Source organism: Poecilia latipinna, unplaced genomic scaffold, assembly GCF_001443285.1.
Source record: "Poecilia latipinna isolate Pla-1442-1.1 unplaced genomic scaffold, P_latipinna-1.0 Scaffold262, whole genome shotgun sequence".
NCBI classification, from domain to species: domain Eukaryota; kingdom Metazoa; phylum Chordata; class Actinopteri; order Cyprinodontiformes; family Poeciliidae; genus Poecilia; species Poecilia latipinna.
Genome location: NW_015112878.1, coordinates 363344 through 374625, shown reverse-complemented (window position 1 = coordinate 374625; position 11282 = coordinate 363344). Strand labels below are relative to the sequence as shown.

Here is an 11282-nt window from a genome sequence, read left to right as displayed (position 1 = left end):
TGTTCATGTTTTGTTTTTTTTTTTGTTTTTTTTTTTTGTTTTTTTATCTAGGCGGCTTCCCGCGCCCCCCCTGCAATGACATGGCGCCCCCCCTAGGGGGCGCGCCCCACAGTTTGGGAACCTCTGGTTTAGTTCATTACAGTGGTTAACGCTGAACTGTGACTAAAAAGATTTGATGTCACTATACTGCAGCATTTAAGCTAACAGTAGTCCATCATCACTACCTGAACCACTGTTTTTGGTAGAAACGTTATTTCTACATCACTATATTACCAATAGGTCTAATAGAGAACAGACACAACAGTCATGATGTGTACAATGTTATTTTGTATAGTTGACACAGAATTAGCTGACACAGAAAATTTTTTTCATTTAGGGTCTAATTAAAGAGCTTATTTTGACAAAACTGCAGTCGAACTGGTTGTTTTTATTGTAAGACAAGGCAGTGAATGCCTTACAGGCTGGTTGTAGTGCATTCCTTTAAAAATCTGAGTAACCTCTGCACATTTTTCTGAGGAACTGCTTACTTTAAATAAGCAGGTGGTTGCAAAAGTAGGAAATTATAGGAGGCTGTGCTTAATGGATCTCAAATCTCTTGAGTGGAAATCAAAACCAGAAACACATAGAAGAAAACTGAAAACTACTATTCAAATTGATCAAAGTTTAGCCAAGCTATTGGCAATAAGCCCGTGCTAAATCCTAACGTTGGAAAACATAACCTAATGTGCTGAATACGTCACAATTTTCCAGAAAACATTGATTGGTTTGAAATGAAATGGTGACCCTTTTTTGGACTGATGGAAGCAATGTTTTTGCTTTTTTCAGGGAGGTGTAGACAGTTTATCAGACAGCATACCAGCTGAATTCAAACCACAGTACATGTACCATCATGCTATGGGAATGTTTCTCACACTATGGTGTCAGGCCAATTCACGCACCAGGGATCATGGATAAGTCTGAATATATCAGAATACCTGAAGAGGTCATGTTGTCTCATGCCAAAAAGTAAATGCCCTTGAAATTCGTCTTTCAACAAAAGATCCACCCAAAACACACCAGTAGACAAGCAGCATCTTACAACCAAACGAGCAGGTTAAAAAGTGACCATCCCCGTCTCTGGACCTTAATACAACAAAGAACTTGTGGCAGGATATTAAACATGCTGTTTCTGAGGTAAAACTGAGGTAAAAGCAGACAATTTGTGAAATTGTTGTTCATTCACCGTAGGCTGGAAGAGTCGCTCACTGTACGACATCAGGAAAATCTCATTTTGATGTTACAGCTCTAGAAATTGATTAGGAATAATTCACATTTTTCATCATAATGTCCCCACTGTTCAACATAAATGTGTTAACTCAGCCCCCAAAAACTTCCAAGAGGAGTAGCCTTAAGTGTCAAAAGGCTACATATAATTTTTGAGCAATTTATGATTGTGGCATTCGACATTATAAACTGTTCCATCTAAATATTAGCCCAGATATTCAAAGAGAAGCTACATTTTTGTACATTTTCTGTCAAGTTTATAAAGTACAAGTGCAGACACTACAAATTTCAAACCATCTATCATTAACCCTTTCCTCATTTTCTGTAGATCAATAATAAATTTCATAATTTTCCTCACATTTTGTTGTGGGGAAAAAAAATGTGCAGTGTTTCCAATCACTATATATAAGCATATTTTGACTTACAAATTCAAGAATACTGAATATTTTTGAACAATCCTGATATCTTGCTGGCCACAGAGTGATAACTTGTCAGTACTTGTTTCCTTTTTGCTTTGGAAAGTGCAGTTACAATGCAGTTATACAACATGAAAAGTTATTCAACAGATTTATTGAAGCAGAGAATGAGAACAGTATATGCTTTAGATTATTTTCATGTTAGTTTTGCTAGTACCAAAGAATATATATATATATTTTTTTTTCTTTTTCAAGAACAAAAGTTGCTTGAAGGGCTGAAATTCAGTCAAGGTACGGAGTTCATCATCTCGTTACTGTGATACTCCTGGCTTTGCTCCTCTCCCAAAAGAGGGACAGCAAGCCTGTACAAGCCATCTGTGACTACATGTTCCCTGTTTTTACTTTGGCCGACTCCAGAGACCTCAGTGACAAAGAAGAAAGCTTTCAGGCAGAGCAGGAACGTTCCTAGAGTGGCTCATCTAAAACACAGGTCAATAGAAACACTCAGCAACACATCACAGACGCTGAAAAACAAAGATGCTTCATAACTCCGAGGACTCTATTGTCTGTCGTGGTGGGGAATTGTTTCTCTTGCCCTGGGATTAGCATAGGATTCGATGTGTTTGTTTGACTAATGGTCAGTGTTTTGTGGCTGTAAAATCAGCAGCCCAAGAGTCTTGGAAAGTCAAAACATTAGCGTTTGAAATGCCACCAACCTCCCTGGTGGATGTCGCTAATGAAGGCGTGGTGCCACGTCCCTGCTAGAGCAGAGGTTCTCCTTTACATACAAACACATTTAGCACGTTCCTTGTTCTTCACCCACAATGACCTTCTCTTTAGTCTGCTCGGCTGCAGCTAACCTGTGTGCTCCATTAATGACTGATGGCAAAAGCTTGTTAGCACTGAAGACACTTTTCTGCTGGGAAATGTTTGAGACCGACAAAGAGAATCTATAATCAAAGGACAATGAAAGGCGCTGGAGAAAAATGTCTCTACTCCCTGGGGTAGTTTGGCCCTCCGGTAAGTTTACAAACTTTCCACACCGAAGACCCGAGGACTCTCCAGAAGTGTCTGTGTTACTGGTCACAGAAACTTTCAACTCTTTCTAAATAAAATATGAATTCAATGTGTTGCTTTAGAAAGAGCTGCGTATTGATGGAATCATATCTTACGGCCAAAAAAAAAAAAAAGTAATTTTCCTCAGCCAGAATCTCGTTGCCTCGGAGAAAGCCCGGCTTGTGTTACCTGGCATTTTCTTGCAACACATTCTTATCCCACATCCTCTTAAACTGAAAGCAGGGAAATTGGAGCTGATTGAAGGGATTCGGTTTTGGTGATGGAAGGACAGAAGCGGCGTGAGAGTACGAAGAGAAAGCTGTGAACCCAATCTGCCGTGTGTTGACTGTACTGATTAGGGGCTTGTGCTAAGAAGAGCCTCTCTATCCCCTCATTCCTTCTGTTTACTTTGAACCTCACAACTCCTTTCAACACAAGCACCCTTCTCATGTCACCCTCAGCTGGATCACCTGCATCACAGGAGGCACATGTCTTTGTATGCCATTCAGACCAATTAAGAAGATGACAGCTTAACTTGGGCTAGAATGAGCAAAGTTAGCGTTTTCATTGCACAGGGGCCATAAGCCATGTTTAGTAATATAAGGAGAATAGTAAATCGTAGCGAAACCTCCAGCATTCTTTATAAGCGGGTGTTCCACATTGGATAAAGCCAGCTGGAAAGCCAGCCGATTACGGCTACTGGAACAATGCTCAGCTAATGTTTTGCAACATTTCGAAAATCTTCGGGGAGCAATAATTGGAGCTTTGGCCTTATACAAGCAAACTCGAGACACAAGGAATTATGCACAGATAAATAAGGGGTGGAATAGAAAAAGAGAAGCTAGGAAAGCAGCACATCTATTTTCACGCAGCATGTTTGCTTATTTATGATATCTAAAGGCTGGTCTGGTCTGGATTCGTGGCGGAAGCTGGGGAAATAACACAGCCAGCCTATTGCCCTCAGCGTCCGACTCCCCAGCTTTCATTAAGTGTCATTACCAGTACTTTCCAAAAAGCTGGCCAGCCTGAGACCTTACATCCCCTCTGCAGATAGTTGTCCATGCATATGGATGTATTTCTGATCCCTCTTATCCACCACTGAGGAGGGGGAATTAAGGCAGCGAAAGGCAGAGGACAGAGCTTAAAGGCGGCATCCATATCTGACTGTTATGGCCAAGATGAAGCTATTAATTCATCTCATTGTCAGTTTTCATGCTGCGCTTGTCGTTTTCAGAATGTCACTCACGTTATCGGCACAGATTTTTATTTTATTTACTCTCATTTGCATGACCATGTGGGTTATTTACACCCATTTCTGACTGAGCAAACGCATTTAATGTTCTTGCGAGGAATTGTATTTTCGTTGCAGCCAGTGTAAAATATCTGTGCTATTTTAAATTGTGAATGTCGAGCAGCACGGTATTCATTAGCAATTTGCTATTGTTGCTCTGTGGCTTTGAGGCTGTCTCTTGATTGATGGCGGAGCTTGTTGTGTTTATTTGTATATCGGGCTCTGAAAAATTCATATTGTATGCTTTTTCGAGCAGAAGTTATCGAGATTCGGTGTAAATGGTACTTGGGATTAGATTTTCACAGCAGATTGCGGTTATTAAGGGGAAAAAAAAGCCTACCCCTTTGAGCAGTCATCTTCCTGGGAGGCAATCCATTTCTCTTTCACGCAGCCCCGAGTGCCGGACCAGGCTCTTAATGCACTGAAGCAAAAGTGCTTCGGTCCGCAACCTTTCACGCCTTCAGCTCTCCTTTATGTGATTGAATAGTTAATAACTATAAGTCGCCTTTGAAAGCTTTGTGCCTCCATCCTTCTGAGGCACTGCTTGTCTTTTTGTTTGCTTGGTTGTTATACCTGCCCGCTGATCTGTCTGTCTGCATGTCTGCTTGCCCCCGATGGCAAGTCGACTGTTAGCCCACCTCCTCTGCACCAGCCCCTCGGACTTTTATCTTTGCGTCCCGCCTGACTTGCAGCCTGTGTGTCTGGCTGTCTTGGTTTGTACATCCGAATATTGAGGTGTTTTTTTTTTTTTTTTTTTTTTTTTTTTTTTTTGTTATCTTGTGCTTCCTGTTTATCTTCCTGTACATTTACACAAGCCGACAGACTCCCTCCTCACACAGCTTATTAGCTCATCCCACGCTCGCAGCTCTGGCAGAATGTGACCCTGCCTAATTGTGTACCATGCTCATTTGTTCTCCCTGCATGATGTGACTATTGCTTATGTATTCTCCCCAGGGCTTCCATCCCACATTAAAATGATTGACTCATTTCATTCACTGCACATTTTCAAGCTTTATTTGATAAGCTCATTTCTCTTGGCATTCAAATCCTTCCTCTCGCGATGCTTAAAAGTTCTAATGTCGCCGAGGCATATTGCAGTTCACAGTCGGGTTTGTTTCTTCAGCTAATTATCTGAGTTGTGGAATAATTTTGCACGTGTGATGTTTCCTTTCCGGTGGAACTGAGCCACATACAAAAGGCTAGACATTAACAATGCAGTCAGAATGGTTGAGGAGCCAATTGTGTACAGCAAGCTGGCAGACGCGGTCAACAAGAAGCTTAAGTGGGATTGGGACGCTGTTGAAGCTTAGCCAGAATAAGCAGAGCAAATTTGCATTCTGTTAAAATTTCTGTCTCCTTACACAGACCTGTTTTCCAAATGAAAACGGCATCAGCCGATCATGTAATAAGGGAATGTTTTGATGAAAAAATGGAGCCTAACAACCTTCTGCTGTCAAGGGACTTTGGTAAGATTGTTAATTTTTGTAATTCTCCTTTCCCCCTCCCCCACCTGTTGACAGTCGGTGTGTCCTCCCTGAAGTGTGTGAATATCGACCAGGCCTCAGTGACACCACACCTGCTGGAAATTTCAGGTGATGTGTCGGTGTGTAATGAGAAAGACCGTAACAGGCATGTATAATTGTTAAACAGTTTTTATTCCTCTAAAAAAAAAGGGACCAAAATGATGTTGAAACTCTGTAACCATGTCAAGTCATAATACAGTATTTTAACCTGTCTTTTCAGTTCACTAATTGTTATGTTTTGCAAATCCATCTTGTTAAATTTTGCACAGTATTTAAAGTTGTGTTACTTCTGCAGTGGTTAAGACAACGTGACTTTTCTTTTCATTTGTGGTATTTCAAGAGAGGGTTAAAATTAAATATTTAATAAGAAAAAAAAAAATTAAAAATTGTGGAGGGAGAGGATCCACTTACAACCAGAACAAAAACTGGTATTACTGCTTAAATTACAAGACTGCGTTTCGACAACAGCAGGTAAAAGAAAACAGAGTTCCGGCCTTCATAATCTGTAAATACAGATGAACATCTTTTGTTTCTAACAGCCTTTTGTGATCTTTGATCATCCAGTTACTGGAATGTTTCTTGTTCTTTTGCAGGTATTTGACTACAAGAGGAATGTTGATTACAAGAGGGGAGAGGCAGCAGATGAATCAAAATATCATAGCCTTTTGGTTTTTCATCTGCTATTATGGCTGCAGAGTTGGAAAGACTTTCTTCTGAAGATCTTATCCCTGAGGGGACCCTGCCCTTTGCAGACATTTCTAACATTTTGGAAATTACTGCGATTGAGGAGATTCTACTTTTAGTATTGTAATGACCTTCAATCATCAGTGAAAAGAACTAAAACATGTTCAAGCGCTGTAATATGAAGATGCATAAAATGAACAGTGAATAAAGGCTGTGAGATCACAACCGTTGCTAATTGTTCTGTGTAAGCACTATGTTGTACTATTATCTGTTATATATTGATCTTTATTGTGATTATTGCATATCTGTAAGTTGACATCTACAAAAGAAGATACGCTTAAGTAGCACCCGGCAACTACTCCTAAAGTAAAATGCCCACAAGTCAAAACAGCCAAAAATCTTAATGAGTCTGGCCAGATAGAAAAGGAATTTCTGCAAAAATAAAATAATAAAGGTATCAAACCCTTAACAAGTCTGCCTTTGTTCTTCCACTCCACCCACCACAAGCAGGCATCGCTGCAGCTCTGAGGGCAGCTCTGAGAGTTCCATGCCCATCGGCCTTCAATCACATGGGATGTCTGAGTTTGACAGTATAAAGTCTTTCTTCTAGAACAAAATAAGACCCCTAAGCAATAGTGGATGAGCTGTTAGTAACTCTGCACTCCATGGGGAAGTAGATCAAGCTTGGTAGTACAGTATACACAAAGTGCTGGTTTGGGATAAGACAATGGACCTTTGAAAGCAGGACTGGATGCCACGACGCTCCCCCGATTCCTTGCCATTTGCTTCTCTGCAAATGCGTCTTTGTTGTTTTTAAAACCGACAAGAGTAAAACAAAGTTCCCCCCTTAATTTCTACGATGAAAGTGTTCAACTGTGTAATGTTACGCAGTTTTCCCAACAAATTTGGGACCTGCAGGAGAAGATTGTAGAAGATATGAATTGAATTTTAAAACGGTGCGAAACAGGAGGGAAGTTATCCACTTAGTGGAAGAACGAATGGACTTATTTAGCATTAACACACAGATGACTTGGTTCCTTCTCGCGGTTGAAGCCATATTTAAAATACTTCCAGCTTTAATGTCAATGTTCAACACGTTGAGTGTCCGAGAAAACTAAAACTTACCAGAGATCAGACACAAAGATTAAGACGACACTTTGACATAATGACATAGGTAACCCCTATTAGGATTTTTAAACTTCTTTGTTGTATACAGTTAAAAGTTGCAAATAATTGATACCACTTGCAAATTGTGAGTCTGAGGATAAATTTAATGTTTTACATCATTTCATTTCGTCCCAAGCTCTTCTAAAGCTCCATAATTACCCTGATTAATGGGGAAAAAATGTTTTTATCAACTCAAAAGGTGGAAAAAAAAAGTATTTCTGCATAAAAAAAAAGAGCTGCATCTCCAGATTGTGGAAGTGTACAACAAGTAATCAAAGTAAATCATAAGAAAAACGGACCTCAACAACAGTCTGCTGAGAATCTTGGTCTTGGGAGTGAGCTATAGATTACAGTGATTCCAAAGAGAGCTTCCAGCTTCAAAGAATTTCTCGCAATGAATGGTCAGTGACGTCACTGACCATGTAGTTCAATACTCAAATAGCTTCAATAAAGAGAAAATTAATATCCATAAGCTAAACTGTCAATTGGCAGGCCCCAAAAATAAATTAAGGGGTGGGGGGGGGGGGGAATTGAACAAAACCCCCTGAAACCAGAATTTAAGTTTGGAACGTTGGACTTCCTGAGTAGTCCCCAAGTTCCATCGACCCATTTCATATTTCTGTTCATTAGCTGGCAATAACCAGAAGAGTGTAATCAGTGCTAAATATTCACATGTAAAGCGTTGCTTTTAAAAGATATTGGAATAAATTAACTCTTCATATATTCAATCCTAAGCGTGGTAAAGGTGAAGTTAGATGGTGCTGCATTTTAGTCATCAGAAAACATTTGTACTTTTTCACTCTGATAGCATCCAACCAGCCGTCTGCTGACACAAACAGTAACCTTCTGTGTAGTTCATCTTTTTAAACATGTTGGTATAGTCCTTTAATGTATGACATGGAGACAAATATGTTAACATAGTATACTGCTGCACCAAAACAGTTAGCATCTTCCAGGTTACAAGTGGGTGTGACTTTATTCCCAGACCAGGATTTTGTGGGGAATCAACATGAGCAAGCTTTAATAAAACACGCTATATATTCATTTAATTTTTAAAATAATTACATTTGCTGTAAAGTAAGAGACATATCGCTGAGGCAAAAAGTGTGTACTCGTCTTCGCAGGAAGTTTTTGTTTCATTTTTCTTATACATCCCCCGCTGTCTGTGTTTATTCAGTTCAAAAATATCACAGTTCAGTGGTTTTAATCTCTTTTCCCCCCGTGAACATGCTGTTAGTCACAGGGATGCAACACACAAACAGGCTTTAATGCTCCAGCTGGCCATCGCACACTGATTTGAAAGCCACTCTATCACAGAAAAGCAGTTATAAAGTGAAGGACAGCTAACAACGAGCATACATAGCCTCCCGTTTCCATCATAAGCCACATGTGGGTTCAAACCCGCTGAACGTAAAGGACCACAGAAAACAAGGGGTGAGGTGTGGGGCTGTGTAACATTCAAAATTCAATCAAGTGAAGGCCATCTCCAGCGGGGTAACAGCATGTGGAGGCAGGAGGGGGGGATAAGGGCGAACTCAGCTGAAGTTTCCACTGGGCCCGCTGAGCTCCTAATGCAGCCTTGGATGTAATTGGGTCCCAGAAGGCTGTTCATTATTGCTGGTGAGCGAGGCAACAAAAAAAAAAAAAAAAAAAAAGTGGGTGGGTAGAGGGAAAAAGAAAATGTCTCATTCTTTGCTCAGTGCCTTTGTCCTGGCAACATTATGGGACACGAGTTAATTAAAAGAGCCCTTGATGCCTCTGTTTTTTTGTTTCTTTTTCTCATCAATCTCGCTTCTGCTCTTTATTAAGTTTGTAACGGCAGTGGAAGCTCGTCGCTGTCAGCCGGCAGACTTTAAAACCAGCGGGAAGGTGCCGTTAACATCAGGGACAACTCATTTCAACAAATCTCTCAGTGGTCAGCACCTAACATCAGCATAATCTCTTCATCAAGTGTCGGGGGCCGAGAATATACAGTCTGCAGGGGATAGACGCTTCTCACGTAGCGGCAGCTTTAATCACCCGGGTGTGGCAGAGGAGCCCGTTTAAGAGGCGTGGTTCTGCGCCTAATCCTGCGGCTCCCATCTAACGCCGCCTTGGAGGCCATTTTAATTCTCTCTGTCATTACAGGGCCCTTCTCCGGAAAGCTGTGGTAAAGGTGACTGCTGACACTGTCATTCACAAGGACTATTTCAAAATGTCAGCCTGTAGCTGAGATTTGTCTCATTAAAGTTGGTGGAGTCCATTATATCCGTCCCCTCCTCCACCTGCCACACTCAATCAAGACAAACTCAAGAGAACCGGAGGGGTCGAGGGCGCACTCATAATGCGCTTATTTGCATGAGGGTTACGGCAGACAGATGATCACTGACCAACAAGAAAGGAGCGAAGCGGTGGGATTCAGCCGAGAGAAAAACATAGTTAGTTACCGAGCTCTTATTTGTCTTCCCTTCTGGACCCATGCCAGTTGGAAAGGCAGGTTTTAGCAGATGCTTCGAAGTGCAACTGTGATAAAGACGGCCGAGCACCATCCAAGCTTTTGTTCCAACAGTCCTGTGACCTGGAGATTTACATACAGCTTCGGCAAAACCCAGAAACGAGATACATCTTCACAGTGGAGGAGCCGAGAAGCACAGGGATCACATTGGTAGACGTGTTGCGTGATCTGAGAGAGGGGAGGACAGATGTGGGTTTCTTTTTTTTTCCCCTTTCCTCTAATTTTCCTTCACCCCTGCTAAAGGCTGTGGAAACAAACGCAGTGGGAATTTTATTGCAACCATTAATATTGTGGAGCTGTATTTTTGTGTTCCCTTCGCTTTGCAAAAACAAGACCTCACTGAGATGAAGGTTGTTGAGAGAACAAGTTCCAGAGTGCAATAAAGTTTTGAAAGTTAGTTCACTGAAAGTTTTTCTTTTTTTTTTGCTATTGTTACAAGGAATTACTTTAATAATCATTAGGCTCCAGCTTTTTAAGCTTTTTTTATGTTATGTTCACTCAAAGAAAAAAACATTTTAGGAGACATTGTCAAGAATTAGATGAGAGAGAAGTACCTAGAGGGCTATATAAACTCATTTACTGTTTTTCTAAAACATAATTTGTTGTGGCAAAAACCAATTAATTTTAATCCACATAACTTCCCAATTGATCATTATCCACAATTGTTTGTTGAAGTCTTATTTTCTCTCCTGCCTAATTAAAGGCTGTGGCAGAAGAAAATAATTCAGTTGTTGGCATGCTGGCATGTGCACAGCTGAGAACTTGTAAATTAATCACCCACCGTTGTTTGCTCTTGCTTGTGCATCTGTAAATATAAATCACTGAACCTGCAAGTAGGCAATTTATGGGCTAAATTTGCATCGCTTTCACTTATTAAGTTATCATTTGTGCCACCGCAAAAGAAAGCCTAAACGTGTGCACGTTAATCAAATATCACTAAAAGAAAAGACCTTTGAGAACCTAAAATATTAAATCAGATTGTCTAAGATTACAAAAAAATAGGTAATGTTTATTTCCTTCCATTTACATCAATTGTTAAAAGAAGCATGAGATAGAAGAACAAAGACAATGGTTACAATTTATCTACAGCTGCTTTATATTTCAGCTAGGAATGCACCAATCAACTGGACACAGTTGAGAATCAGATGATCTTTCTTGATCGTCTGCTTTTTCCTCTATTCCTTAAATGCAACAAAATAACTACCCCCCATTTTCAGTTTTTAAACCCCCCAACAATTGACATGTACTTTTTTTTTTAGATGAATAAAAGCCATATAAAGGTAACATATACAAGCTTAATGTTTTTTTTTTTTTTTTTTTTTTTTTTTTTTTTTTTTTTTTTTTTTTTTTTTTTTTTAAAAAAACCCCGCCCCCCCCCCCCTTTTCAC

The 11282-nt window shown here is 40.2% G+C and overlaps 1 long non-coding RNA gene across 3 annotated transcripts; it reads left to right on the top strand.

The window, feature by feature from the left end:
* The first annotated feature begins 98 nt into the window (after positions 1-98).
* Positions 99-10841, top strand: LOC106947941 (uncharacterized). Of its 3 annotated transcripts, XR_001425076.1 has the most exons (4): positions 99-1970; positions 2097-2169; positions 5392-5492; positions 6143-10841. It is a non-coding gene; the product is annotated as an uncharacterized LOC106947941 (long non-coding RNA). The 3 variants fall into 3 exon arrangements; XR_001425075.1 differs by having other exon boundaries at positions 107-2169; XR_001425074.1 differs by lacking the exons at positions 99-1970; positions 2097-2169 and having other exon boundaries at positions 2176-5492.
* Positions 10842-11282: the final 441 nt, after the last annotated feature.